The 26,099-nt window shown below is 43.6% G+C and overlaps 1 protein-coding gene across 17 annotated transcripts in view; it reads left to right on the top strand.

Moving 5' to 3' along the window:
* Window positions 1-4,821: 4,821 nt before the first annotated feature.
* The window catches only part of LOC101096779 (phospholipid-transporting ATPase IB-like), a 216,630-nt gene continuing 195,352 nt past the window's right edge, over window positions 4,822-26,099 (top strand). For 2 of the 17 annotated variants that reach the window (XM_045044076.1, XM_045043743.1), the window contains exons 1-2: window positions 15,290-16,576; window positions 17,055-17,150. The gene's annotated coding sequence lies outside the window, so the exon portion shown is untranslated. Of the gene's footprint in view, window positions 5,160-15,289; window positions 16,617-17,054; window positions 17,151-17,830; window positions 17,992-26,099 lie in introns of those variants that run through there. The other 15 variants (XM_045043970.1, XM_019821051.3, XM_045044198.1 and 12 more) reach the window with 13 other exon arrangements.

The following is a 26,099-nucleotide window of genomic DNA, read 5'->3' as shown; positions in this document are numbered from 1 at the left end:
TGCAATGGCTGGGTCATAGGGTAGTCCTATTTTTAACTTTCTGAAGGACCTCCATAATGTTTTCCAGAGTGGCTACACCGGTTTGCATTCCCACCAGCAGTGCAAAAGAGATCCTCTTTCTCCACATCCTTGCCAACATCTGTTGTTGCCGGAGTTTTTAATTTTAGCCATTCTGACTGGAATGAGGTGGTATCTCACTGTGGTTTTAATTTGTATTTCCCTGATGATGAGTAATGTTGAGCCTTTCTTCATGTGTCTGTTAGCCATCTGGACGTCTTCTTTGGAAAAGTGTCTATTCATGTCTTTTGCCCATTTCTTCATTGGATTATTTGTTTTTGGGGTGTTGAGCTTGATAAATTCTTTATAGATTTTGGATACCAACCCTTTATCTGATATGTCATTTGCAAATATCTTCTCCCATTCCGTCGGTTGCTTTTTAGTTTTGCTGATTGTTTCTTTTGCTGTGCAGAAGCTTATTTTGATGATGTCCCAAAGTTCATTTTTGCTTTTGTTTCCTTTGCCTCCAGAGACGTGTTGAGTAAGAAGTTGCTGTGGCCAAGGCCAAAGAGGTTTTTGCCAGCTTTCTCCCCTAGGATTTTGATAACTTCCTGTCTTACATTTAGGTCTTTCGTCCATTTTGAGTTTATTTTTGTGTATGGTGTTAAGAAAGTGGTCCAGGTTCATTTTTATGCCTGTCACTGTCCAGTTTTCCCAGCACCATTTGCTGAAGAGACTGTTTTTATTCCATTGGGTATTCTTTCCTACTCTTTGTCAAAGATTAGTTGACCATACATTTGTGGGTCTATTTCTGGGTTCTCTATTCTGTTTCATTGATCTGCCTGTCCGTTTTTGTGCCAGTACCGTACTGTCTTGATGATTACAGCTTTGTAATACAGCTTGAAGTCTGGGATTGTGATGCCTCCCGCTTTGGTTTTCTTTTTCAGGATTGCTTTGGCTATTTGGGGTCTTTTCTAGTTTTGTACAAATTTTAGGATTGTTCTAGCTCTGTGAAGAATGCTGGTGCTATTTTGATAGGGATTGCATTGATACGTAGATTGCTTTGAGCAGTATTGGCATTTTAACAATATTTGTTCTTCCAATCCATTAGCATGGAATATTTTCCTTTTTGTGTGGTGTCTTCTTCAATTTCTTTCATAGGCTTTCTATAGTTTTCAGTGTATAGATTTTTCACCTCTTTGGTTAGGTTTATTCCTAGGTATTTTATGTTTTTTGGTGCAATTGTAAATGGGGTCAATTCCTTGATTCTCTGTTGCTTCATTGTTGGTGTATAGGAATGCAACCTATTTCTGTGCATTGATTTTATATCCTGTGACTTTCCTCAATTCATGGATCAGTTCTAGAAGTTTTTTGGTGGAATCTTTTGGGTTTTCCATATAGAGTATCAGGTCGGCTAAACAGATGATGTTTTTTAATATATATCAAATTCTTTCAAAAATTATTTTGATACCCTTGGGTGGTATTCAAGGTGATGCTAAGGTTGTCTATTGGATTATCCATCTGTTTCCTTTACTAGAAGAAATGCATTATGTGATTGGAGACTTTGGCTGGCTGATTAATCACTGTGGGTGCCTAGAATAGCACCCACATACAATAGGTATTCAATTTGTTCAACTAATGAATAAAAGGGAAAACTTCTGGCTGTCTTCTGTTATTTTAAGAACTTCATATGGTGGATTGTATAAGTGGGGATACTGGTTTAGGTTTTCTCCTGTGCTTCTTAAGACAACTATGCATGGGAACTACAAGGACTGAACATAAGAATATTCTGACATTTAGGGTTGGTCAACATTATTACTCTTTGCAGCCTGGTGAAGTAATAACCTACCCATCTGTGGAAGTATTTAGATTAGAGGAGCATCCATCAGGGAATTCCTTCTTATAGAAAAGAATTAGAAGTGATGACTGTGGTAAGTAGAATAATGACCCCCAACAATGTCTATGTCCTAATTCATAGAACCTTTGAGTGTTATCTTGCATGGCAGAAGGCATTTTATACATGTGAAGAAGGTAAGGACCTTAAAATGGGGAGATTATTCTGAATTATAGAGGGAACAATCTAATCACATGTCCTTAAAACCAGATAATGTTTCCTGGCTGACGTCACAAAGGGTGATGTGAATAACAGGCAGAGAGGCACAACATTTCTGGCTTTGAAGAAAGAGGAAGGGGGCTATAGAGCAAGGAATACCTTCTGAAAGGTAGAAGAGGCAAGAAAAGAGCACCCTGCCTCCATACATAGCCTCCAAAAAGGAACGCATCCCTGCTATCACTTTGACTTTTATGACTTGTGTTGAGTTTTTGACTTCTGTTGGAATTCTAATGTACAGAACTGGAAAATAATAAATTGTGTGTTTTAATCCATTAAATTTGTTGGAAAACTAATACAACAACCTTTAAGGTTATTTTCTAGATCTAAGGTTCCGTAATGCTAAATTGTTGGAGGAGGGACTGGATTAGAACCAGGAAAACAATTCCAAAGATGAGGGTTATTAAACACGGAGGTGGTTTATGGAGTAGACTGTGAAATCCCTATCTCCAGTGAGTTGAAAGATCAGAATGGGTCAGCATGATCTGTCGAGAACTCAGCCTAAATTTCCATTACCCGAGAGTTCTGGGGGGTAGGCTAGGTGAATTCCTATTCCCTGGAGCCTATAAAAGGGCCCAGAAATGAAAAGAGGCAGGGTTTCTATAAGATTGGGGCAACTACATTCATTCGTCCGTCCATCCATCCATCCATCCATCCATTCATTCAAATTGCCTTTAAATGGAATTTCCCTTCTGCATACTTTGGATTTTAGGTGAAAATGTCCAAACTGAAGCAATTTAAAATCTCTATTTCCTATTTGGAATGAAACGTAAAATTTCACATGAACATATACATAAATAACACAGCGATTGATTTTATGCCTAGATGAGCCTGCCATTTGAGTGACTGAGCAAAGCTGTTCATTTGCATCCAAGGGTCTGTTACAATAGGAACCATTTTGATTATATCTTAAATTTAAGAAAACTCCCTCTTACCTCAGGGGAGTGCAAGCCTTTGTCTGCAAATCAGTTTTCACACAACCAGAACCCTCTTCAGGAATCTGTTCTGACTTGCCAACTAAGGCCCCCACAGAGAGGGAGAGAATAGCTACAGATTTCACTTAAAGCTTGCCCACGTCTACACTTTTGTGGGTCACTGGCCTCTAGCTTCAAGGAAGTCAGTCAATGTGCCTAAGCAGTGCCTGTAAGGTCCTGCTCTTTCTTCTTCTTCTTCTTCTTCTTCTTCTTCTTTTGGTTACATTTGTTTTGGAAAGTGAAATGTAAATTCAGCTGGACTGCTGCTAATTCCAGGAGGAGCTGGTACTCAATCAGATATGATGTGAGGGTTCTCTCTGAAATGATCAGTAGCATTTTGACTAGACTCATCGTCTCAAGAGTCAACCTCTCTTCCCATGTGGCACAGTTACGTTGTCTATGTCTGTTTGAGGGGAGGTGGAGAGGGAGTGGAGGGAGTGGGTAGCTCCCTCCTTTGCCTCCTTCGCACCATTAGCATTTCTCACCTGTCCTTGTGTACCAGTTGAGTGGTATAGAATCTAGCTTTGCATCAATGAGGCCACTTCACCTTGGAGCTGCTGCACCTATGCTTGACAATCTGTCGGCCAGGAGCCATCATTAGGATGAGCTGGAGGGTGGCCTTCAAACGAACAGTTACCCTCCCCAGAATTCCTGGACCTTGGACGTTAACCCCATTTCATCCAGAGGAAACTGAAGATCAGAGAACTATAGAGTCTTGTTTTAGGTCACCTTCTGACTTCTGGTCCAGGGTCCTTTATGCTTCAGAGCACTGTGATCCAACCTGGTTTCAAACAGGGCTGAGGCTAAACATCTCAGAAAGAGATCTAGTATCTTGGTTGAGAGTACAACCTCTGGAGTCCAGGAATACTGGGTGTGAATCCTGTCACCTACTGGCAATGTGTCTTTTGGTAGGCAACTAAACCATGAATTTCCCCACCAGGTCAGAATTTGGTCTAATCCCTGGTAACCCCAAGAAGGACTGGGGTAATTTTTATTTTGTAACCAGCCGATTAGATGGGAGCAGGAAACGGTGACTGGCTGTGGTTCCGAGGAGTCAGAAATTAACTGAGATCCAGAATATTAAGAGGCTCGATATTTCTTGCTCACCAGAGTTCGCGGCCTGACATTCTTACCAGCTACACCGGACACCCCAAGAACTCTCATACTCCACCATCCCCAAGACTATTAGACCCTTATGACCACCAAACAACCACCTTTTCTGAGCCGGCTTAAGTTTCGAGATCTTTTTTCTGTCGTATTGTTTCTTGCCAGGTTTCCAGTCCGAAGGCTGGGATCCCCCGCGTTGCAGCCAGGGCCAGAGGTGCCCATGGTGCAGCACAAGCTGTCCTCAGGCCCGTGGCTCGGCGGGCTGCAGAGACAGCACGCACCCCGAACCTCAGACCGGGCGAAGCTCTGGAGAAGTCGGCGGCGCGAAGGTCCGGTCGGCGGTGGGCGGGTGAGAAAAAAAGGCGCAGGGGACAGAAACCTGACGCTTCCGCCCTCTTCTGCGGTTTGCAAGCGGTGATCCGAGGACGGAGCGTCAGCACACCCAGAGCGCGGCTCACATGTGGGAGCATAGGGCTAAGACACGCGCGACCGTCGGTGTCGCCCGGCCGAGCGGACAACGGCGGCCCAGGAGGCCCACCTCCAAAGCTCCGGCAGTTCAGGGTCTAGCCCTTGACGGGTGTGCGCGTGCGCGCCTTTGCGTGAGCGTGAGCGTGTGCGCGTGCGCGCGCTCGCGCGCTCGCGTGGCCTCCTAGCCGAGGCTCAAAGGCCGCCGAACCGCGGGTGCGTCGGTGGCGGGCGCGGCCCCGAGTCCGGCTGGAGCGCGCGCTGGGCGCAGTTCCCCGAGCCGGCCGTGTGGTGTGACGCCAGGTTGCGGACCCGGCCGCCCGCGACATCCCTGTCCCGCACTTCGTCCGAACTAGCGCACCGGGGCCCCCTGCGAGCCCTCTGCAGAGAAACGCGGGCGCGAGAGAGGTAGTGGCTGGGCGCTCTGGGGACACGGCAGCGCCGGCTGGGTCACTTCAAGTCCGGTGACTGGCTGACGACCTGGCCTCCTGGCACCCACTTCATCTGTGAGTGGGGCGAGTGCCAGCACTTCTCTCACGGGGTTGTTCGTGGCCGGGGCTGGGGGAAGAGCGAGAAGCAGAGAGGATGGCTTCCCGCATCACCGGCCACTGGGAAAAGCGAGCCCTGCGTCCGTTCCGTGGCAGCTTGTGTTGTCGGTGCTTGTGTTCCCGCTTTGTCTCCCTATTTGGAGGGTCAGCTTCTGGAAGGCTGTACAGGGGACAGCTTTACTTTCCCAGAGGCCCTTTACGAGATTTGCTCTGTTTTTTGTTTTTTGTTTTGTTTTGTTTTTAAGCTACGCATTGCAAAAACATTTCTTCTTAAGGCTGTATATTCCCTATAATGTATTATTTCCACCAATTATCGTGCTAGAGGAAACGAAGGCAATCAATGGTGTATGTATGAGAAGACTCATCGGGCAAGTATTAAATGGTTGCACAGGGGCAACTCACCAGACACCCAGCACTGTTGCATGAAGAACCATAGGAGCAAATGTTCAACTCTTTTAGGGATCATGGTTGAGTCTTCAGGTATTTCCTGTTAAATCTTGGGAAAGAATGTAGATTTGTGATTAGGCGGGCCCATTTTACATCTTAGAAGCAAGACTGATGGATTACTTAGATGCTGCATTTTAGGAAGTACAAGCCCATTGCGGTAGGCTGAAAAATGCACCCCACTCCCTAAGATAGCCACATCCTAATGCCTGGAACCTGTGAATGTTAGTTACCTCATTTAGAAAAGAGTTCGCAGCTGTGATTAAAAAACAAAAAGGCTCTCGAGATGGGAGAGGTTATCCTGGATCAGATGCGTGGGTCCTAAATACAATCACAGGTGTCCTTTAAGAGGGAGGCAGAGGGAGATTGGACACAGGAAAAAGAGAAGAAGGCCATGTGAAGACAAAAGCAGAGATTGGAGTGGTATGGCCACAAGCCAAGGAATGTTGGCAATCAGAAGCTGGAAGGGACAAGATTCTTCCTTAGAGCCTCCAGGGGGAGCAAGGTGCCATGTGGACACCTTGATTTTTGGTTCACTAAAACTAATTTTGGATTTCTGGCCTCGAGAGCTGTGGGAGAATACATTTCTGTTGTTTTAAGCTACGAGGTTTGTGGTAATTTGTTACTGCAGCCACAGGAAACGAATACTTAGCATTGATTCAGAGAACTGATAGATCTCTGAATCCATACAACCTGGAGTTCATTGATACTGGTTTTGTCCTATTTTCCGTCTGTGTCATTCTTGACTTTGTGTTTGATGATACAGAGAATGAGTTAGTGACCTTGAGTAGGGTGGCTCCAGCCTATCTATCCAGGTTTTGCCGGGAACCAAAATCAGTTTGGTGTTGTTTGTCAGGGATAGGAATATAAACCGATAATGTGCCTATCAAGGTCACAAGGTCAACATTAGCCTATCAGTGTCAGTGTTGGCTCCAGAATGTTGAAGTTAATTGCTCGCTCTGGCTCTCCATGCACTGTGAGAATTGGATAAGCTTCATAATCTGTGTGTGGTTATAAGGCGAGCCAAGTGAAAAGAAACAAAAGGAAAAAAACTTGGCTGTATATGTTTAGCATTGTGAGCAAATTTGTATTGTACTGGGTTTAGAAATCATAACGTATAAAAAAACCCATGAAGTCAAGACTGATTCAGGAGCCTGGCTCCAATTCCAGCTCTCCCTCTTTAGGCAATTTACTTAACCTTTCTGGAGAGATGAAATGAGATGTAATAACAATAAATATTATTTAATCAATGTATATGTATCAGAAACTGGGCTGAATGCTATACATATTCAATCTTAATATTTGTAACAACTCATAGCAATAGCTTATCTTCAGCATATAGATGAGGAAATTGGGTTTCAGAAAAAAATGATGAAAACTTGCCCAAGGCTGCAAAATCAGTGGCTGGGCTGGGATTTGGACTCAGGGATGTGTTATTTCCAAGTACATACTGTTAATCACTATTGAGTAGTTCTTACATGTAGTCAGTGGAAAGGTGCATCATTATGCATCATAGAGTCTTTATTGATGTCATTATGATTTTAATTTCAGACCATCAAATGTCAACACAATCTCTAGATTCTTCTTCCTAGATTCAGTGTTGGAGGTCCTTACTCTGGCCCCAGTAAACCAGTGAGGAGGATTTTGGGGGGTAAGGGCTTTGATAATGTATTTATTTTGGGAAAACCAGCTCAGATCCTACTCTATCAATAAAGATTTCTCTACCCACTACTTACAGTGGTGAACTGTTGAGACCTAAAGATTGCTGTAGCTGCAGCCCACAGGTTTGGATACCAAGGACGTTTCATTCGCTAATGATTATCCTAAACAGTTTATAATTTCTTATTTATTTTCTCATTTAACTCAAGTTACCCAGGAGTGCATTTTTAAAGTTTCTGAACATTTGAATTTAATTTTTTAAACATGTTTATTTAGATTTGAGAGAGAGACAGAGTGTGAGTGGCAGAGGGACAGAGAGAGATGGAGATGCAGAATCCGAAGCAGGCTCCAAGCTCTGAGCCATCAGCACAGAGCCCGACGCGGGGCTCAAACCCATGAGCTGTGAGATCATGACCTGAGCTGAAGTTGGACGCTCAACGGACTGAGCCACCCAGGCGCCCCTGAATTTATTTTAAGCTGCAAATCTTAACAGAGCTCCAAATGTGGATTTTTTTTCCAAAGTATTGCAGATTCAACTGCTGAACCATTGGGTAACACCTTACAAAGCGTGAGTGAGGGGTGGGGATAAGGAGACAGTGATGGAGTGAGGAACAGCCACTGTAACAGTGTGTTTGTTCTCAGGGTCACTACTGTGGTCAGTGGGAACTCCATTCCACCGGGAATGTTCCACATGTCTTCTTGAACTACTTGTTTGAAGGATAGAAGTCTGCTTTCTGCCAGTGGTAAAGGTTTGCCCTTAGCGGGGGCATGGTGGCAGGGTCTGGGGAGCAGAGGAAACAGCATTTCTCCCATGTTTCTAGGTAGAGTTTGAACAGACCAGTGGCCTTCCACTTCAGCTTCTGAGAAGGCTCTGAGGCGGAACATGTACAAGTACGTTCCCATTTTGAACAAGTGTTGAACACCTGCCAGTTTTCAGGCACACTGCCTGGCATTGGAGATAGAAGGTTGAATTAGACACGGTTCTTGTCCTTATGGGAATTACGGTCTGTGAGGTATCACATGCCACAGTTTATAGGCAAGGAGGTGAATTGAGTGTGTACGGACCCGAAAGTTGTTCAGTGTTTAATCTAATTGGAACATGGAGGGTGAGAGGCAAGATCAGGTAGTAACCAGGGGTCAGGTCATAGAACACTCTTGTTAAGGAGCTTGGACTCCATTTTGAGGGCAGTAGTGTTTTTGTTGTTGTTGTTTGTTTGTTTTTTAACTTTTTTTAAACATTTATTATTGAGAGACAGAGAGAGACAGAGCACGAGCAGGGGAGGGACAGAGAGAGAGGGAGACACAGAATCTGAAGCAGGCTCCAGGCTCCGGGCTGTCAGCACAGAGCCCGACACGGGGCTCAAACCCACAAACCGCAAGATCATGACCTGGGCCAAAGTTGGATGCTCAACCGGCTGAGCCACCAAGGTGCCCCAAGGGCAGTAGTGGTTTTAAGCAGAGTGGCATCGTATTTGCATTTTGGAAAGAAAGAAGCATTGTGGTATAGAGCATAACTAGAGGTAGGAGGGTCTTGCAACAGTGCAGGAGAGGAACAAGTGGCTTACAGTAGCCTTTTGGCAATGGCTAATGGGAAGGTATTTAAGAGGAAATTGTTTATAAGTTAGATGTGTGGAGAGTAAGAGAGTAAGCTGAACGATGTTCGGTTTCTGGCAGCAGGATAGATTGTAGAAACCATTTCTCGACTTAATAGAAAATGTAAGGTGGAAGACATTTAGGGTTATTTGAATTTGGGCTTCTCTCATGGTTATGATGATCACCTGGGTGATCACCTGGGTGATTGAAGAATGGATGGACTCTAGCAGTAGGAGGGCTTCAAATGAGAAAGAAAGGGAACCAGGACAGAGTTATGCTGACCATTGATATTTAGGAGATGGGCAGAAGAAGAGGATGCTGCCAAGAAGCGACATGGATTCTGAGAAGGTTCTATCAGAGCTTCTGACAAGTAGGACATTGGTGATCTTTGCAAGCAGTTTCCGTGGAGTGGTGGCAGCCAAATTTCATTAAGTTGAATGGTTCATGGGAGTTGATGAAGTAAGGTTGGCCGGTATAGACATTGCTTCCAGGACGTTTGTCTTCATATCAGTTCCTTAGAGCTGTTGTGTCCTGAAGTTTTGTGTCAGTTTCTTGGAGCACAACAAACCAGATGGCTTCAAACAACAGAAATGTGTTCTCACAGCTCTGGAGGATGCAAGTGAGATCAAGGTGTCCATAGACCTGGGCTCCATCTGAGATTCTGAATAGAATCCTATCCTGCCTCTTCCTGGTTTCTGGCAGTGGCTGTCATTTCTTGGTGTTCCCTTGCTGGTAGATATGTCACTTCAGTCTTCCTGTCCATCATCACATGGCATTCTCTTTGTGTTTCTGACTTTATATGGCATTTCCCCTCTTATAAGGATACCAGTTCTGTTGGGTTAGGATCCACATAATGACATCATCTTAACTTGATTACATCTGCAAAGACCCTATGTCCACATAAGGCCATGCTCTCAGATACCAGCCATAGGCCACCAACATATCTTTTTGAAGGACATAGTTCAATCCATAGCAGTCTTCAAAGGGGAGGCTGGAAAAAGCATGCTTAAAGTAAAAGTACAGACTAGAGAATACCAGGAAGTGAACTGAAGGCAAATTTCCCTACATAACAATGGCCAGTCCTCACCAGAAAGGTAGAATTTCAGTTCAGAGTTTACCAGCCCATTCGTCTGTCTTCATTCTCCATTATTCACATCAGGTCTCACAACCCAGGTGACCCCCCATTGCCCTTAAGTGGTTTCACCTTCTCTTGGTCAGATCTTTCTCCAAGTTTCACTTCTAAAGAGCTGACATGGACCACTTTGTGTCCTAAGACTGACAGTTAGGTTCGTCCAGTGCAAGTATACTGCTGGTTTTCCCTGTAAGGCGAGCGCGCTGTGTTCCTACCTCTTTGTGGTCAAACACATAGACACTAAACCTTGAGCCTCATGAGTTTTTTTTTTTTCTATTTAAAAAAAAAATTTTTTTTTCAACGTTTATTTATTTTTGGGACGGAGAGAGACAGAGCATGAACGGGGGAGGGGCAGAGAGAGAGAGGGAGACACAGAATCGGAAACAGGCTCCAGGCTCTGAGCCATCAGCCCAGAGCCCGACGCGGGGCTCGAACTCCCGGACCGCGAGATCGTGACCTGGCTGAAGTCGGACGCTTAACCGACTGCGCCACCCAGGCGCCCCTAGCCTCATGAGTTTTAAATAAGTGTGAGAGCATCCTAAGAAAGCTAGCATTTTTGTTGTTTTCCATGCACAATTTCAAATTGGAAATTGCCTTGCGTCTTGCTGTGACTTGGAAGTGAACGCTTCTGTGTATACAGGGAGGTCACTGCAAAAGTGAAGGGACGGTAGAGTGTTTTCTGGCCCACCCTCTCTGATTCCCTTGTGGCACCCTCTTCTGGTTCTCCCACCCTCCCCAGTTTTCTTCACTTTCATGGTTGGCAAAGAAAGTACATTTGTAAGTAATTTTTTGAGATGCCAGGAGCTGTGATGGTAACCAGGGCACCACAGATGAGTAAGCCAAGCTTTATCTTAGGGAGGACAATGTGATCAGTCCTTAGGATATCCTACAGTTACCCACCAGGTACCTTGGAGAAGAGATGGTGACAATGCCTGGGGACCCAGAGGCTGGAGGTGCAAGCTCCCTATTCTTTGTGTCAGGGGATTCTCTTAAAATGCCCCTGATTCAGAAAATGAGCACCTTGATTGGTACTAAGCTCCTTGGCTGCTAAAGCATCAGAGACACCTGACCCCTTGACATTGTTAGGGGTTGAATTATGTCCTCCCCCCCCCCATTTGTATAATGAAGTCCCAATCCCTAGTACCTCAGAATGTGTCTATAATCGGAAATAGGGCCTTTCAAGAAGTAATTATGTTAAAATGAGGCCTTTAGAGTGGGCCTTACTCCACTGTGACTGGTATCCTTTGTCAGAAGAGATTAGAATCCACAGAGAGCCACCAGCATGTGTGTCCACAGAGGAAAGACCACGTGAGAACACAGCAAGAAGGTGGCCGTCTGCAAGGCAAGGAGAGAGGTCTCAGGAGAAACCACCTTGGACTCCTAGCCTCCAGGACTGTGAGAAAATAACATTTATATCATGTAGTCATGTAGTCTGTGGCATTTTGTTGGGGCGGTCCTACCGAACTAATATGAGAATGGGCATTAAGTCTCCTGGTGGACAGTCTAGGAGGGCGGCCTGCCTCGCAGTCAGTTTCTCTCCACTGTAACCCATCATGTGGTCGTGGCATCCTATTGAGAGCTGATAAGGGGCTCGAAGCTGGGTGTGGTGTGGAGGAGCATATGGGGTCGAGCCGCTTTATCTCTCCCTCAGTGTGTTCAAGAGGTTGCCTTCCGCCACCTGGGCTTACGTTACACTTCGTCCGGTTACAGGATTTGCTATAAGTGATGTTCCACTTGAAAAATACAGACTTAGGGGATGGAAGCTAACTGTTTCAAAGTGCTGGTTTCCAAGTGCAATGAACTCAAAAGATGTTCCCCTTCAGGTTCATCCAGGGAAGCAAACCTTCCACATTTGAGACGAGGATAGTGACTCAGAAGCAAGCTGTCATGGCACATGAAGGGCTGACATCACTTCACCAACTGATACTCTGATAACCTAAATGTGGTGGTAGGAAGAGATTAAAACCATATATTCACATGTATGTAATTCCCCTGGGAATGATGAGGCACAGGAAGGGAAGGATGAAGAATAAACCACTTCGTGTGTGTGTGAAAGAGCCGTATATTCTGTCCATCAGTGGCAGACGGCCTTACAGAGGAATCCATCCTTTGTTTGCTCTCACCTTCTCGTGAGCCATACAAGATACTTATCAATAAGATACTTATCAATAAGCCATACAAGATACTTATCAATACAATGTGCTTATTTGTTCATTAACTGAGCAAACTCATACTGCACTCCTTCTTGCTAGATCCAAACACAAAGCATGAGACAGTCTCAGCCCTGGGGGAAGTCAGTGTCTGGCCTGGTGATCAGACACATGTACTAAGAAATCATAACCAGCTGGCAGTGCTGACGTAGAGGTAGGGGCAGAGTGGAGAGGGCCACAGCGAACAGTGGGAAGATCAGGGAAGGCTGCAGAGAAGAGGGGACATCCGAGCGAGGGTTTGCCAAGGGAGGGCAGTATTAGGTGGTCTGTACCTGTGGAGGAGTCCGGTGTGAAGGGGCTCCATGTGCTGAGGACGGTTCAGTGTCTTGATCCTCACGTGAAAGGACGGAGGGACAGGACAGAAGACCAGATAAGGGGCCAGTTGGTGAAGGGTCGGATGTATTCTGTTAAAGACTCTATTCTTGATCCCGTAGGCCATGGGGAGCCAGAGAATTTTGACTTGAGAGGCGGAATATGCAAACATGATGGCCAGACCTAATTTAACAGTAGAAACCTGACCACTATCTGCAGCAACTAGCCCAGGAAGCCAGCCCAATATCTACAAGTCATACTTGTAGGAAGGCAGACCAGTAACAGCCCTGGAAGCCAAACAGGAACTACTGTATCAGTTGGCCCCCGGATGATCAGGCTTTGATTCATAACCGAGAGCTGCAATTTTTGTGTCCGCTTCCACTTTAGGACCAACTGGGGAAAAGCCAAATGTGCACGCCTAACAATTGCATAGGATGCCTACTTTTTGGAAGCCCGCCTACACATCCCCATGTCAACAGCCTTGAGTTGGGGCACACCTAGAGCCATCCCTCTCCTCCACTGTGAAAATTTATCACTTTTCTGCCTGCTTTTCAGCCCTGCCAAAGTGCGAGTGATGGTGGGTGTCTGCCTTGCTAGAGCAAGCTCAGAAGAAATGGACTTTGCCTGTTCTCATTTGGTTGGTCTTCATTTATTTCCACAGAATCCAGGGAAGACAACTCGGACAGTATTTGGAGAATTGACTAGAAGTTGAAGAGACAGTTGGCTCCTGTAGTTACCTTGGCCATGGGCAGGTCACTTCTGCTGAACTAGTGACTGTCTCTTGCTTTTTTTTTTTTTCCCCCATTTTGCTTTTCCTGGCTGGTCCAGAGAAGGGATCAGGGCCCATGACTTGAGGATCAAAGACAGGACCCAAGTACCCTCCTCTCCAGGAGATAAGTATTCTCATCAGTGATGCTATAGGTCAGGGCTAAGGAGAGAGACTTCCAGGCTAGCCTTATGTGAAGCTATGGCTTGGGGACCATTTGCTCATACACTTGAGCAATGATGTCTGATATTGAATTCCAAGTTGCTCCCTGCTCTGTTCTAATTTAGTACTAAGACTTTAGCAAAGTCTATACTACAAGGTAACCTGGTATCACCTGTTTTTTGTGGAGTGTGTGTGGGGGGGTGCCTGTTCCACTTTAGGAGGTGATAACAGCTGTCCAGCAGGAAGGAGAAGCCCCTCAGCACTTGGCCACCCCATAGCCCAGAGGACTCAGGATATACTTATGATTTGCTCATTCTCTTTTTTCTGTTATTTTAGTCATGTAATCTTATGAACAGCAGAAAACCTCAGTGTTCTTATAATCATTGACTTTGACTATTTCAGCAATCACTTTTTAAAAAAAAATTGAGGCAGGGGAGCAGAGAAGGGCAGAGGGAGAGAGAAAGAATCTCAAGTAGGCTCCATGCCCAATGTGGAACCCTGACATGGGGCCTGATTCCATGTCCCTGGGATCATGACCTGAGCCGAAATCAGGAGTCAGATGCTCAACCCACTGAGCCACCCCGGCGTCCCATATTTCAGTAATCACTTTTGTTTATATCAACTCACATAAAGTGTGAGGTGTTGTTTTTTTTTTTTGCATATTAGAAATTCTCATTATCTGAAGAGCTTAATGAGTATGCCCATACGTTTTTACCTATATGTTATATTTCCATAGTGAAATGTAAGTTGGATGCGTTAATGTGTTTATTTCAAGATTTTGGGTCTTTTTGTGGGTAGTGCCCTAGAAATATCACAGCTTGGAGGATCATGAGTTGAGCAGCCACGATTTCATGTTTGTATGTGTTACGTATGCTCATGAGCATTATCTAGTCATGTGATTGGAGGTGGGAGCTGGCTTGGAAAAGAACAAAAGGTTTGCAGAGTCCACGTTGTCTGCTGGTGATGGCATGGGGCTGCTGGAAGTGGCCTGGGAAAGCTTTCCTTGCGCCCGTCGTGGGGCTCTCCACTGAAGCTGTCCTGTAGATCACTCTATGATCGTGTCTAAAACAACGGATCACATATAAGAGGTGCTCAAAATACGTGGTGATTGAACGAGAGCGTATAGCTTCCCTGTGGTCTGCTCTGGTTTCTTCCTTAGGAAACCGGGTAATTCCAGAGCCTCCCAAACAGTATGTTATAAGATATGTAATATAGGATACATACCTATGGGAATATCATAATGGAAAAGCATAATACAGAGAAAAATCAAAAGAAGTTACGGAAGTGATGTGTTTTGTAAGTTTTCTGTGTGTACTTAAGCATCTTGCATCCTGTAAAAATGTCACAAAATATCAGTGTAGAATTTCAGATTCACACATATTTAATTAAAAAGTAGTTCACTTGCACTTACAACTTTGCCCGAAATGCAATTTAGAATTACTCTGCTGAATACCAGGACAGCCTAACTTAGAAAAACGTGATAGTATATTTGTTCAACAGAGAAATTTTATTTTTTTCAGCATTTCTTTGAACTGTCCTTTCATATTATATAGTGTTTAACCTTATTCAGGAGAACGGACTGTTTCTTTTAAGGTCAGCTCACTCACGAATTCCTGTGGGATACTTACTATATATGCCCTATGAATAGTTTTATGTATGTATGTATGTATGTATGTATGTATGTTTTTGAGAGAGAGAGAGGGAAAGAGAGAGAATCTTAAGCAGGCTCCATGCTCACTACAGAGCCTGATTCAGGGCTTGATCTCATGACTGGGAGATCATGACCTGAACTGAAATCAAGAGTTGGATGCTTAACCAACTGAGCCACCCAGGTGCCCCTGGTTTTCACATTTAAAGAAACATTTAATCTAACTGAAGTCTCAACAGTGTTTCTGCTCATGTAAAGTAAGTGCTTTGTTTTTTAAGGATCTCAGGTGCTCAGAATGGAGTCATTCATTGATCATATTCCTTATTAGTAATACGAAATCATTGGCCCAGAAAGGCTACCTCTTTGTTCTTTCATTTTACCTTAGCGATTTTTCTCTGCCTGCCTTCCGGCATTTCCATACTCCTCACTCCCTCATGTATTTAATGCTTTCCCCCGCCCTAGTCGTCCCTCTTTTGAATATATTTCCTTGAAAAGCATATAATACTTATTTTGTATGAGTTTTACAATTTTATGTAAAGGATATTGTGCTATAAATCTCATTTGGCTAACTGATAAACTATTAGGTTTTCAGGACCTATTCATGTTACTTTATATAACATGCTTCTGACTGGTGCATATTACTTTATTGCATTCACATGCCATAGCTTATTTTTTTCCTCTACTCACACTTAGGTTATTCCCAACTGTTCCTGCCTCTATGAACTTGTATGTCTTGTATGTATCTTCTTATGAATTTGCCCTGTAGTGTGTGTGTGTGTGTGTGTTTGGTATATTGATCCTAGAGTAGATGGCAGAGGTTTGGGCTTATGTATTTAGTTTCGGTAAGCAGTGCTGGATTGTTTTCAGGAATGTTTGTACCAGTGCAATTTCTAATATGGTAAATATCAGTAGATATATGCCACATAGATGAAAACTCCTTGGGTTCTTTGCTATTGTTTGAGTCTGAAGGGTTCCTGAGACTCTAAAGGTTGAGAGCCGATGACTTACTCTATGACGCTATTGGCAGAAATCATCAGTTATCAAATCTACATTAGGTTCACATTGTTTCCAGTGAGGTCTGGTCTTATCTTCATGTGTTCACCTGTTAGTAAGGCACATTACATACTTTTTTTTCACCATTCGGAGGAAAAGCGAATTAGCTCTGAAGCTTGGAAAGTCTCTCTTATCCTTCTTCTAGGCTGAGTTGAAGCCTGGGAGGTACTTCAGAGGGCAAGGAAAGCACACTTGGTGAGCGTGGAAGGACGGGGAATGTGGGCAGCCCCATCTCAGAAGCGCAGTGCGGAGGGCGGTGCTGAGCCCTCAACTGTCAGAACTCCCAGAGGCAAGCTGGGAGGGTTTCAGCTCACTCCAGGCCAAGCCCAGTGGCCACTGTCCTGATTAGAGCTGTTTGGGCTGAGGGAAGACATTCAGGATATTAACCCTAAAAAGGTCAGTTTTCCAGTCAAAAGTGGAGTCCGTAGCCTGACTGGTGAGTAACTAGGAAGTCCTTTGTTTCAGTGTGTTGTCCGTTTAAGCAGCAGCTGGACAACTCTTCCAGTAACTGAACTTGGGTCCATTCTCAAATGTCCCAGGCCCACCCAGGGAGTCCGTCCTTCTCTTTCATCGCAGATTCTTGCCCTTGAAATCTTGTGGGACAGGTGTGAGAGGCTGGGATCAGTGTCCTCGACCCTAAGTGGCCAGAGAAAGATAAAGTGAGATGACAGATTCCTATGTGATTTACCTACTGCTTAAAAATATCCCAGTAATTTGGACCGTCACTGTTTGGTGGATGCCACTGCAGTCAGTCTGTGTGATGTGTGTCTGTGCACGTGTATAAAATTCAACAAACACACAGACTGTCACCACAACCTCTAACGTTTTATTTTTTATGTTTTTAATTTTTTATTTAATTTCTTTTTTTTTTTAGAAATAAATAATTGAACATAAAACAAAGCAAAAATCACCTTTAACCATTGCCTCTAGGCTCAGCCCTCCTGTTTTCCTCCCTTGGCCCCTGCTGCAGGTAATTACTATTCTGAATATGTTATGTGTGGTTTTAGTCATTTAAAGGTACATTTACAGGGGCACCTGGATGGCTCATTTGGTTAAGCGTCCAACTCAATTTCAGCTCAGGTCATGAGCTCACGGGATTGAGCCCCATGTCAGATTGTGTGCACCAACAGTGCAGAGTCTGCTTGGGATTCTCTCTCTCTCTCTCTCTCTCTCTCTCTCTCTCTCAATAAATAAATAAACATTTTGAAAAATAAAAACACATTTACATACATGCATTTACAAATATATATTTACAAAGCATAGATCCATAAGCAAGACACAATATTGTAGTTATATTTCTTAAAAGTTTACATAAATGATTTAGTAGAGTAATGTGTATATCATTTTCACATCACTCTTAGATTTTTGAGCTCTACCTAGTATATCAATCATCTTATCATCTATTGGTAGCACTCTTTTAAATGTCTCCACAATATTTCATCATATGATTAAGATGGGTTTTACTTAACTCTTTATTCATAAGCATTGAGATGTTTCTGTATTTTTTTCACTGTTACAAATGGTGCTGAAATACACATCCTTGTTCACATCTTCTTGTATACACATATGAGTTATTTTTTAAAAGTTATATTTAGAAATGGGAATACAGTGGTGCCCTCTTAACTGTGGTTTTGCTTTCCATGGTTTCAGTCATCTGTGGTCGACCACAGTCCAGAAGCAGAGGACCCTCCTCTGACGCATGGTCAGAAGGTCACTGGTAGCCTGACATTAGGTCATGATGCCCACATCATTCACCTTGCTTTGTCTCATCATGTGGGCATTTTAACATCTCACATCATCACAAGAAGAAGGTCAGTACAGTACTTTCAGATATTTTGAGAGAGAGAGAGAGAGGGAGACCACATCCACATAACTTGTGTTACAGTATGTTGGTCTAATTGGTCTATTTTGTCATGATTGCTGTTAATCTCTTACCCTGCCTCACTTACAAATTAAACTTCTATGGGTGTGTATGCATAGCAAATAACATCGTGGTTGTAAGACTTGGTACTCTCTGTGGTTTCAAGCATCCACTGGGGGTCTTGGAACCCATCGCCCATGGATGTGGGGCGACTACTCTACTGGATTGTGGGACACCTGCAGTCTTCACTTACTCTCTAAAATGCTTTTATTAATTTATACTCCCACCTGTCCCCTCCGGGTTTCTAATGCCCCATGCCCTCACCCACCCTTGTCATGCTCTTTGGTTTTTAGCTTTAGCCTGATTGAATTTGAGCTATCGTCATATATATATTTTGCTTTTATCTTTCTCTAAATTAATTGCCAATTCATACATTTTCCTTATGTTTTTATATATTTTTTAATTGATTTGTGGGAATCATTTAAAACATCTGGGTAGAAAACCTGTGTCAGTTATATGCATTAAAATATACTCTAGTGGTATGTGGTTTGTTTTTAAAATTTTTTAATGTTTTATTATTTTTTCTTTTTTAAAATATATATATATTTTTATTATTTTTAAATGTTTATTTATTCTGAACCCAAGGTGGGGCTTAATCCCATGAACCTGGAGATCTTGACCTGAGCTGAAATCAAAAGTCAGACGTTTAACCAACAAAGCCACCCAGGTGCCTGTTTTACTATTTTAATGCACAAAAGATTCTTTGTTTTCGTGAAGTCAGATTAATTAGTATTTTCCTTTATGGTCCGTGCTTTTGAACGTTTTTGAAGTAATCTTTCCCATACCCTGATCTCATACAGATTTCATTCTTTCTTTTAAATATTTGAAATTTTGCTTTTCATACTTAGACAATTTAGCCTGTCTGAAATGTATTTTTGTAAGTGATGGAAATTAGAGACATAATTTCCTCCCATACTGTTAACCAATTAGTCCAGTATAATTTACAGAATGGCCTTTATTTTCCTGAAGACTTAATAATGCCACTCATTATTCTCCAGTATAGATGATCACTTTTCCTGGCTTATTCTGTTCCTAGTCACTGTTTAATTATAATAGTTTTATAATATCTATCGCCTATTATTTTATTGTGGTTAAAGACACAGAAAATCTACCATTCAAACCACTTGTTGTTTTGTGTTTTTTCTTTTCAAATTTTTACTTAAATTCTGGTTAGTTAACATACAGTGCAGCATTGGTTTCAGGAGTAGAATTCAGTGATTCATCACTTACATACAAAACCTAGTGCTCATTGTAACATGTGCCCTCCTTAATGCCCATCACCCATCTAGCCCATCCCACACCCACTTCCCTCTAACAACCCTTAGTTTATTTTCAATCTTTAAAAGTCTCTTACATCAAATAACTTTTAAGTTTACAATTCAGTAGTGTTAAATACATTCACAAAATCATGCAGCTATCACCACTGTGTATTTCAAGAACTTTTTCATCATCCCAGACAGAAGCCCCATACCCATTCAACAATAACTCTCCTTTTCCCTTTCCCCCAGTCCCCAGTAACCTCCAGTCTAGTTTTTGCTGTCTCAATGAATTTGACTACTCTAGGTACCTCATATAAGTGGAATCATAGTATTTGTCCTTTTGTGTTTGCCTTGTTTCACTTGGCATAATATTTACAAGTTTCATCCATGTAGGATGTATCAGAATTTCATTCTTTTTAAAGGCTGAGTAATATTCCATTATATGTGCATACCACATTTTGTTTATCAGGTCATTTGTTGACGGACATTTGGATTGTTTCCACCTTTGGGCCATTGTGAATAACACTGCTGTGAACACTGGTGTGCAAGTTTCTGTTTGAGTCCCTACTTAAAAAATTTTTAAAAAAAATCTTTATTCACTTTTGAGAGACAGAGACAGAGCATGAGCAGGCGAGGGGCAGAGAGAGATGGGGGAAACAGAATCTGAAGCAGGCTCCAGGCTCTTAACTGTCAGCACAGAGCCCGACGCGGGGCTTGAATCCACAAACCATGAGATCATGACTTGAGCTGAAGTCGGGTGCTCAACCGACTGAGCCACCCAGGCACCCTTTGAGTCCCTACTTTTAATTCTTTTGGGTATATATCTAAAAGTGGAATTCCCAGATCCTATGGTAATTCTATGTTTAAGTGTTTTTTTTTTTAAATTGAGATATAGGTGACATATAACGTTAGTTTCAGGTGTACAACATAATGATTCAATATTTGTATATATTGCGAAGTGATCACCCACAAATCTAGTTAGCATCTGTCTTCATGCATAGTTATAAATTTTTTTTTCTTGTCATGAGAACTTTTTTTTAACTTTTTTTTTTTAACGTTTATTTATTGTTGAGAGACAGAGACAGACCGAGCATGAGCCGAGGAGTGGCAGAGAGAGAGGGAGACACAGAATCCAAAGCAGGCTCCAGACTCTGAGCTGTCAGCATAGAGCCCGATGCGGGGCTCGAACCCATGAACCGTGACATCATGCTCTGAGCCGAGTCAGACGCTTAACCAACTGAGCGACCCAGGCACCCAGTCTTGCCATGAGAACTTTCAAGATTTGCTCTTAGCAGCTTTCAAATATGCAATACAGTATTATTAACTATAGTCACCATGTTGCTTGTTACATCCCCAGGATTTACTTATTTTGTAACCAGAAGTTTGTACCTTTTGACCTTCTTTAAAAATTTGCCCATCTCCCATTGCCACCTCCGGCCATCATCAATCTTCTTATTGAACAAGCTTGTTTGTTTGCTTTTGTTTTTGTTTTTGATTCCCACATGTAGGTGAGATCATACGGTATTTGTCTTTCTCTGTCTTAATTCAGTTAGCGTACTGCCCTCAAGTCCATCCATGTCATTGCCAATGGCAAGACTTTCCTCTTTGTTATGGCTGAATAATGTTTAATTGTGTATATATACACCACATTTTCTTTATTATTCATTCACCAATGGACTCTTAGGTTGTTTCCATATATTGCCTATTGTGAAAAATGCTGCAGTGAACATGGGTGTGCAGACATCTTTTAAAGTTAGTGTCTTTATTTCCTGCTTGGTAGATAGACCCTCAGGTGGCAGTTTTTAATGTATACAAATATGTGTAGTCCTTCAGGACCATGAGTGTAAGCTCCCCTGGCCACCAGACTCAGGCAATCTAGAAGCGTCCCCTGGGTAGCAGCTGCAAAGATAGTGCCCCTGTCTGAGGTCTCTGGAGAGGATTCCAGTTAGCCCTGAGACATGTGCTTAATTAGAAGGCTGTCCCCCAGGCTGCAGCTATAAAGCTAACAGGCCTGTTTCGCAGACTGTTGCCACTCTGCCCTGCCCTGGGGATGGTAGTTGGTTAAGAACTCTTTCTCTGTTGGTTATAGCCTTATGGGACCCACAAGCATGAGTCCTGCTGGTCACCGGAGCCAGGCAACCTAGAGTGTCCCCTGGGAAGCAGTCACAAAAATTGAGGTGCCAGGCGAGGGTACCAGCTCCTTTCTGGCAGATACTGGCAACCCGGAGTGAGGCAGAGGGAGAGCACACAGACAGCATCCACCAGCTTCTGTATCTGCAGAGTACTTCATCAGGCCCCTTGTGTGCCAAACCAGTAGCTTGCCCTCAGGCTGAAGCTCCAGGACCAGCAGATGGGCCTTTTCCACAGAACGACCGGGCATGTGTTTCCGTGTGCTGCCTGTGACACGCCCTGAGAGTGGTGCTGGCCAAGAACCAGCTCTCTGATCGTTACAGTCCCATCCCATGAGACCCAGGAATGCAACCCCCACTGGCCACCAGAGCCAGGAAGTCAAGCAGCATCCCCTGAAGTGGCAGTCACAAAAACTGGGGCACCGATGTGCAAACTGGGGTACCAGCTGTGTGTGAAAGCTCCCCTCTGGGAAATATTGGTGCTCTGAGGGTGGCAGAGTACAAACACAGAACCCACCCTCCAAGGTCTCTGGAGAGGATGACTGAGTCTTTAGATATGTGTTTGATTAGAACCCTGCCACTCAGATCACACCTGTGAAGATAAGTTGGCCTGCTTCACAGAGAGCCTGGGCTCCTCAGTCTGTTGTCTCTCTGTTGTGACATTGGGGGTGCAAATTGGGTGCGAACTCTTTCTCCATTGGTTACGGTCCAGTGGGACTCATGAGCATAGCCCTCCAGCTGTAAAAATGAAGTCACCAGGCGGGGGTACAGGCTCCACTCTAGGAGATAGCAGAGGGCTGGAGTGAGGCAAAGGGGGAGAGCAGAGATTGTGCCCACGGGCCTCCGTATTTGGAGAGAATTTCAGCAGACCCCCAGATGTGCGTTAATGTAGATGTCAGCCCCGTAGGCCAGTGCGTTAACATGAGAAAATAAATGTCTTTAACAGAAAGCTTAGGCACTTTTTAGTTGGCCGCCTCTGTGCTCGGCCCTGGGGTGGGTGTTTGCACATGTGAGACCTTTTTTTTTTATTATTTTTTTTATTTTTTTTTTCAACATTTATTTATTTTTGGGACAGAGAGAGACAGAGCATGAACGGGGGAGGGGCAGAGAGAGAGGGAGACACAGAATCAGAAACAGGCTCCAGGCTCTGAGCCATCAGCCCAGAGCCTGACGCGGGGCTCGAACTCACGAGATCGTGACCTGGCTGAAGTCGGACGCTTAACCGACTGCACCACCCAGGCGCCCCATGTGAGACCTTTTAAGAACAATTTTCTCAGTTCACCATAGCCTTGTGAGTCTCAGCGATGCAAGCCCTACTAGATGTTTTGGGGGCTCCTTTCTAAGGTGCAGGTAAAAGTCGAGGTGCCACATGTAGGGTTCAAACCCTTCATGCCCCAGGGAGAAGCTCAGGTTTTTCGAGTTCCCTCCTGATTGTGGGTTGTCATACCTAGAGTGGGGTTTATAGGAAGGTAGTGTCAGCCTTTCCCACCCACTCCGATGTGGGTTTTTTTTTCGTTCACTTTATGTGTAGGAGTTTGCTAAACTAGTTTTTAGCCTCCCCCTCCCTACCGCTGGAAACTGTTCCGTATGCAGCTGTAGATTCACTGTGTATTTTGGTTTCTCTAGAGACTCCTTCTTAAATAGGTTCTTAGCCACTTCTTCCAGCTGTGATAATGCTTTGATTTGGTTTTGTTCTTCACAAGTGCTTTTTAGGGTGTTTTTCTTTTAAGTAAGACAGGAAGACTAGAAAGAGCTAAAGTTAGGTATTTCCCTTCTCCCATGTTGATGAGGCTCTGGTAAAACACTTTTCCTTGAGGACAAGCCCTTGTTGAGGAGAACACAGTGTGCTGAGCATATTTTACAATGGTCCCTTTTCCCCTTCCCTTACTGGAAGCATGAGGGGACTTTTCTTTGATCGTCACCCTGAGAGTCTAGTGGTATTCCTTAAGGTCCCCTTCTAGGACTTATCTCAAATCTGGGGCATGGTTAAGCCTTCTGCAATTAATCAATGACCCTCTACATGTTTCTGCCAGTTGCTGGCTGCAGAGATAAATTCTGGTTCTCTGTATTCACCTATCTCTTTAGATTTGGGGCCGGCAATTTTCCCTGTGACCTCAGTTCTCTGATGGATCTAAGAAGAGTCATTGGTTTTCAGTTTAGTCATATGTTTTTTATTTTTCTCTTTATGAAGATGGGAGTCTTAATTTCCAAGGTTTTTTTTTTTTACATGTTACACTAGAACAGTTTTGAAAATAGATACTTTGAGAGTATTTTTCGTAGGCCCTCATGTAGTTTGCCAATAGACTTCTATTTCTTTCCTTTCTCTTTGAATTTTACTTTTCTTGCCTTTTTGCACTGAATAAAGCCTCCAGTACAATACTGTATGTGTGCGGTGAGGAAGGGCAGTCTTGCATCATTACCAGTCTTAGAAAGAAAGCATTTGGTTTTCCACAATTAAGTCTGATAGTTGCTGCATGTTTTTCATAGACATCCTTCATTAGGTTGAAGAACTTCCCCGATTTTCTTGGCCTGCTGAGAGTTTTGATCATTTGATGTTGAACTTTGTCAAATGCCTTTTCTGTATCTGTTGAGATACCGTAGGGTTTGTTTTTTTTCCCTTTAGTCTTTCAGATGATAAATTACATCATTTTATGTTCAAATGATGAATCAAACTTCCTTTCTTGGAATAAACCCCACTAGGTCATTATCAGTTTCCTAGGCTCGTCATAGGGAAAGTGCCACAAACTGGGTGACTTAGTTAGAACAACGGGAATCTATGGTGTCAGAATTCTCAAGTACAGAAGTGTAAGATCAAGGTCAGCAGGGCTACTCTCCACTTGAAATACATAGGAGAAGGGTCATCCTTTGCCTCTTCAGCTTCTCGTAGCTCCGGGTGTTCCCCGGTTTGCAGCAGCACGACTCCACTTGGTACCTCCATGTTCGTGTGGCATTTTCCTGTCTCTTCACGTTGTCTTCTCTTTATGTGTGTGTCTGTCTCTGTGACCGGAGTTCCCCTTTTCATAAGGATACTAGTCATACTGGCTTAGGGTCCACCCTATGACATTATCTCAATTTGGGTAACGCCGCAAGGACCTTACGCTGTGGTCTGAATGTTTGTGGCCCCCTCCCCCCAATCCATGTGTTGAAATCCTAAGCACCAATGGTGAGGGTGTTAGCAGGTAGAGCCTTTGGGAGGTGCTTAAGCACGAAGGAGCCCTCACGAATGGGATCGATGCCTTATAAAAGAGGGCCCAGAGAGGTCCTTAGCCCCTGCCACTATGTGAGGACACAATGAGAATTCACGAACCAGGAAGGTGGCCCTCACCAAAACCACCATGCTGGCACCTTGAGCTCGGACTTCCCAGCCTTCAAAACCGTGAGAAATAGGGGCGCCTGGGTGGCTCAGTCGGTTAAGCCTCCGACTTCAGCTAAGGTCACGATCTCGCGGTCTGTGAGTTCGAGCCCCGCGTCAGGCTCTGGGCTGATGGCTCAGAGCCTGGAGCCTGCTTCCAATTCTGTGTCTCCCTCTCTCTCTGCCCCTCCCCCGTTCATGCTCTGTCTCTCTCTGTCTCAAAAATAAATAAACGTTAAAAAAAATTAAAAAAAAAAAAAAGAAAAACCATGAGAAATAAATTTGTTTATGAGCTACCTGGTCTGTGGTATTTTGTTAGAGCAGCCTGAGCAGACCAAGACAACTTATTTTGAAATAAAGTCACATTCTGAGGTACTGGGGGTTAGGACATCAACGGATCATTTTTTGGTGTGAAGATGCAATTCAGTGCATAAAAGTCATGATGTGTAATCATGTTGCATATTGGTAGATTTGATTTTTTGCTAAGGATTTTTATATTCATGCTTATAATGGATTTGAATTTGTACTATTTTTTTCTTGTAATGACTTTGGTTTTGGTGTCATAATGCAGTTTCATAAAATTTGGGGGAAACATTCCTTCCTCTTATTTTTCTCTGGCCGCTTTTAAGATTTCCTCCTTGTCTTTATTTTTCTGCATTTTCACTATAAATCCAACTGTAATATTCTTGACCTACTTTGTTTGAGATGTCTTGGTTTTCTTGCCTCTGTGAAAAAGTCATAGCCATCATCTGCCAACATACTGCTTTTGCCCTATTTCTCTCTCTCTCCCTCTCTTTGTATGTGTTTTTATCTGCTTTTACTTTGCAGCACTACTAATTCTGAACCATCTTAAACTGACAGTACTTGAGATCTCTTGGCCAACTCTGATGATGCCAATTTGGGTTATTCTGCTAGAAAGCTCCCTCCCTCCCATCTCTCTCTATCTCTCTCTTTCTCTCTCTCCTTTGTCAGAATTATACCAAGGCCCTGTGGGAGTGGTTGAATGGATAATGGGACAACATTCTTTCAACTTCACCCTGACCTTGAGATGAGTTTCTGTGACTATGACGTTCTCTCAGAGTCTCTGTCTTGGGCATGACCCGAGCCTTGCCTTACATAACCCCTGTTTCCCCACTGTTAATTTTGGTGTTAATTGGCACATTTCTTCAGGAGGAAGGTGCTTTTTGAATTTTTTACTTAATTCTCTTGAATTTTGTTTTTGATGAAAATTTGGCTTGATAATAGCTACTCGCTTGAG

This window comes from Felis catus, chromosome A1 (genome assembly GCF_018350175.1).
Source record: "Felis catus isolate Fca126 chromosome A1, F.catus_Fca126_mat1.0, whole genome shotgun sequence".
NCBI lineage: Eukaryota > Metazoa > Chordata > Mammalia > Carnivora > Felidae > Felis > Felis catus.
Note: the sequence above shows the minus strand (reverse complement) of the source record. Positions and strands in the feature narration are given on the sequence as shown.